The sequence below is a fragment of the Phaethon lepturus genome, unplaced genomic scaffold, assembly GCF_000687285.1.
Source record: "Phaethon lepturus isolate BGI_N335 unplaced genomic scaffold, ASM68728v1 scaffold41482, whole genome shotgun sequence".
In the NCBI taxonomy this organism is placed as follows: domain Eukaryota; kingdom Metazoa; phylum Chordata; class Aves; order Phaethontiformes; family Phaethontidae; genus Phaethon; species Phaethon lepturus.
Window position 1 is genome coordinate 35,220 of NW_010524868.1, and position 4,945 is coordinate 40,164.

A 4,945-nucleotide genomic window follows, 5' to 3' on the forward strand; every position below is an offset into this window, starting at 1 on the left:
AGTTAATGGTAGTTATAAAATCGGGTGTAAGAAATAGTAGAGCTGTTACATGTTGCATCTCGATGAGTACAGTTTTACAAGATCAGCTGTGTTAGCCAGCTACTGTTGAAAGGCAGTCCCCTTTGGTGCCCCAGTTCCTTTACGGTAAATTCATGCAGCTCATGAAGACACAACAGAGCTTAATGAAACGTAACCATGCCCCCTTTATCTAGCGATTGCTAACAATTTTAATACTAAGGACATGATGATACAAACTTCTCCATGTAATTATGAATTCCAAGTACATAGTGTCATTAAGTCCAAATGATAATTTTTTTGTATGTATGTGCCAGCTATAATAAAGCTAGCGTGATTATTTCTGCCCATGTTATAATGCATATACTTTCTGTGAAAGACATACAGAAAATTAGATGACTGCTTTCCTAACAGACTTTGAAATGTTCTTTGTAATACTGTCTCTTTTGGTCTTGGGAAATTAAAAAATGCATAAAAGTTTCTGAAGAGCTGTAATGATTTGACACATTGTTTTTCTTGTCTTGTAATACATCTATATGGAACATATTATTAAAAAACTCAACACCTTAACATTTCATTTTGTACGAGAATGTTGCGTTTAGCTATATAAGCTGCAGTCACCTTTAGAACTAACAAACTGCTTCATCAGTAGCAAACCAATGCTGTAGAAATTTCACCGGAAGGATTTAATAAATATTAGGAAAATAATTATTTCTAAACAAAATGATGTGAATTGCAATAGCTAACAGGTAGTCACAGTAAGTAGCGGTGGCTGAATGTGTCTTAAGATCCTTTTAAAATTCTGGAGCAGTATTGTGATACTTAATGCTTGTCCTGCATCATTTTTTTTTATTAAATGTTTATCCAGTCCAACTTCATACTACCACATACAGCCATGAGGAGGAACATGACATTTCAGTGGAGACTTATGCAAGCCAGTTTCATAATTAATTAGCATTTTTAATAGTTAATTACCAACATATCAGCTCTGCAAGGAGAAAGTTAGGAGAAACAACTGAACCAAAAATCCGTATTTCTAACTTTTTAGCCGGAGCGTCCAAAGGACGTAGGGGAAGCTGATCATCAATATCAGTCTTCTGAAAAAAATCTCAGACCAATGTATGCTATGTTGTTTGTTTTTTTTCCCTTTAAGGGGAAAGGTGGTGTATTTTTGAAGAAAAAACAAGCTCAGTTTTGATTCTGTGTCTTGAGCTTTGCTAGCTTTCTAGCATGTTATGCCTATTTCTAACGGAACTTTTTTTTCTCTTCAGTATTTTGGTGTTAGAGCATCAACAGGTCTCAATTTTAGGACTTCTGTTATTGCAGCTCCACAAGGAGCTGGTTTGTACTAATTACTGGTTTTGTTTACAACTCAGTTTTAGTCCACTCCTTCAGATTCAGAGTTCGAAAGCAGGTTGTATGTGAGGTGAGTAAATAACAGTAGGGGGGTTTTGGCCCGTTGCAGCCCTGGTAGACTTTACAATTGAGTTGTATTTACTAGAGGAAAAAAATACTGCTGCAGAAATAAAATCCTTCTCTGGCTTGGAAAAGTGTAGTAGCTGCTTGTCTTCAAAGACCAGTGCAGATAGATAGCTACAGTGAACCTGCTTGTGAATTTTTAAACTCCTTACAATTCAGCATTTGCATTTTTTACCATGTTAATAGCTGTGGTAATGACATGTTTGTGTTTCATACACTCAGTTTACAGCAGTATGCTTGCATTTCTGGATTTCTTACATGCTTTCTCTTTGAGGCTGGCAAGCAAAAATAACTTTTGAGAACCCACGAAAAAAGTGGCTATAGGTATGACGAGTTCAAGAGACAAGTCTGTTGTAGCAAGTGTTTCTTTACCTGTATTTTGGTAACTCTTGAAATCACTAGTGCTGTTACGTTATGTTAAAGAGTGTGACTGGTCACACAATTACAGTACAGACATTAATTAAATAAGCAGGACTCTGGTTCTGGTACAAAAAGAAAGCAGTTAATGTTTCCCCCCACATTGTTATCAAATTGTACTGGACAAATTATGTCACTTGTGAATGTTCTCCCCCCCCTGCCCCCCATATTTTTGCAGTGTCTAATGACTGTTTACAGGTCAAACCTCAAAAAATTTGATAGTGGTACTTGAAAGTATCAAGTATCTTGTCCTGTCGCACCGGAATAAATTCTAAATCTCCTGCTAATTGCTCAGTACTAGTCCTTACAGAAAAGAGTCACAAAATGTGAGAACCTTACAAACAAAGTAGCTGTAAGGGAGTGAAAAATTCTGTCCTCAGTTCCCCCACAAAAACCTGATAGAGCTTTAATGTTAAATGACAGAGTTTAGTTTATCTTTCATATTATAGCTTTCAGTGAAAAGTTCTTAAAGTTAATAAATAATTTGATTAGCCTTTTATCTAGTGAATAGATGTATAGCTATTATTTGTACAACTTTTGATAACCTTTTACATATACATGAAAGCTTATTAAAGAAACATACAAAAATGAATGCTACAGAAGTTGCCCTCGTTCTCCAGTGTTAAGTCCAATATTTGTTACCACGTTAACTGTCTTGACTGGGTCATTTTGCAATGAAATTATAAAACAAACATTAGGTATTTTAATAAAAGTTCCAAAAGACCTTCAGATTAGTGATGTCTTCAAGATGCTGCTTCTTAAACTCACCAGAATTGTGCAATTGCTGCATTAAATAAGCAGTTTAGTTGTGAGCTGGTTAGTCACTTAATGTTTACCATGATTCTACATCTAGTTTTAAAAGGAAATGCAAAAATAAAAGCTAATGCAAGCTACTATAGGTTTACCAAGAGAGGGGAGAAGTGAAATCTTAAAAAAAGAATTTGCATTTTTCAAGTGCATGACATGATTAAATCTAGTCATACAGTATGTTTTGTACCAATGTAACAAATTCTTTTCATCATGATCTTACACCATTATCCAACATTGTAATCTACAAGTTCAACTACTGCATGTTTTGCATTTTAAAAGCCTTAACTGTTAATATTGTATTAAAGTGTTGTTAAAGACTACACAGAAACATTTTCCTTGTAAATGGTTAAAATAATTTTGAACACTTAAATTCTTTTCAGAGATACAGTTCTGTATTGTAATATCCTTCTTTCCTTGTGTACCACAAAAGAAAACTGTTAAATTCTGTAATCTTTCTTAAAATGTCTCCAGTTATCAGCTTCTCTATAGCTTAAGGTCTTTACCCTATTGAGATTTACTTTGGTTATCAGTCTTCTGAAATTCATTGTATATAGATAAGTTTAAGTAAGCAAACTTAACCAAACATTTCATTTAGGTATTTAAGTTCTTTTACAGTAATAAAGGTTGGATGAAATAAAAAACCAAATCTCACTGTGGAAAAGAAAACTATAGACTTCTGCTGATCTAAATTTTATAAACTCAAAGTTTTTGGCAATTTGTTTTCAATCAGATTTTTTCCCCCATCATTTTAACTTGTTTAAATATTTTAATTTAAATTAAATATATGCACAATCACATTTTCATTTAATTAAGCAAAAAAATCAGGATATGCTATTTATACCTTTTATCAGTTGGAATGTGCATCTAGACCTGCTTATTGTTGGAAAGATACCAAGTCACAAATCAAGTTTTATTTTTGTATTTCTATAGCTTTGTCTTAAGGTTGTAAGCGTTTATTTCTCATTTGATCCATTAGCCACTACAAATTCATCTTATAGCAAATACTTGCTGTATGTGTTGTCACACCTAATGAAGCATATACTGCAACCCAATGGATACACACTTTTGGAAATGCACTGTTAACTTCTACTTTCTCTTGGAAACTTCTGCAAAAGAACCTCAGTGAACTTCTTAGAAGAAAAATACAAGAATTGAACAACAGAGAGGATGCATTAAATGCATCAAGATAAGCTAGTTAATGGATAAATGTGTTCTGACATATTTGCTGATACAGCATATTTCTTTTGTTTAAACCTAAAGATGTCAGTTGTGAATATTCACAAAGGATTAAGTATAGGAATGGCTGTTATACCAGGTTTTGCTTTCCTCACATCTTTCCTGAAAGGCTGCTTACTCAAACACCATTCAGTTTAACTAGTTTTCTGCTACTTCATTCTTCTGGAACACTGCAGATACTTAGCAGTTCTTCCACACAGCAAAAAGTCTGTAACCGAGGGCAGCAAAGATCCATGTGCAACATTAGCACCTTCTTACTGGCTCTTGCCTTAAAATTTCTAACTTAAATCATTCTTTAAAACAGAATCTAGACCAGTAAAAACTTCCAGCTCTTACTCAAGTACTATTTTACAAGCTCTTCTTATGTTCTACTTGCAAGGTAATCTGTAACTATCCAATTTGGTAAAGCTGTGTAGTGGATTAATTTGCCTTTTTTTTTTTTACTTGCTGAACAGCAGCATTGTAACTATATACTGACTGGCTGATAGATGAGTTTTACACTGATTACCTACCATTTCTGATGGGGCCTGGTCAAGGCACATTTAACATAGGCCATTCAACGTTAAACACGAAGTTTAAGAAGATGCATCCCTTTTGCTTGAGACCCCATCACTGAACAGTAGGTGTACCTGAACAAGACTGCATCTACAGGATTCCCCAAGCACTACAAGCAAAGTTCAGATGTGGTAGTCTGGTTTTAAATAACCTGCATCAAAGTTCTGCCAGAGGTTCTCTATACATAAAGAGCCAACTGTGTAAAATTATTTCTTTAGGCCTCCCATGACTCTTCTGTATTTTTTGGTATTAATCTTTCTTGTGCTTTCAAAGGTGCGTCTAGATTTTCAATTCAGTAACAGTGAAGGAGACTCTGAAAGAAGTTTTAGTTGGAAGTTAATGGCACCCATGTTTTGATTTGCTACACCAACATGTCTGTTTAATTCTGTCTTCCTTCCCCAAAGACTGTTTCAAACACTTACTAGAAGCTATA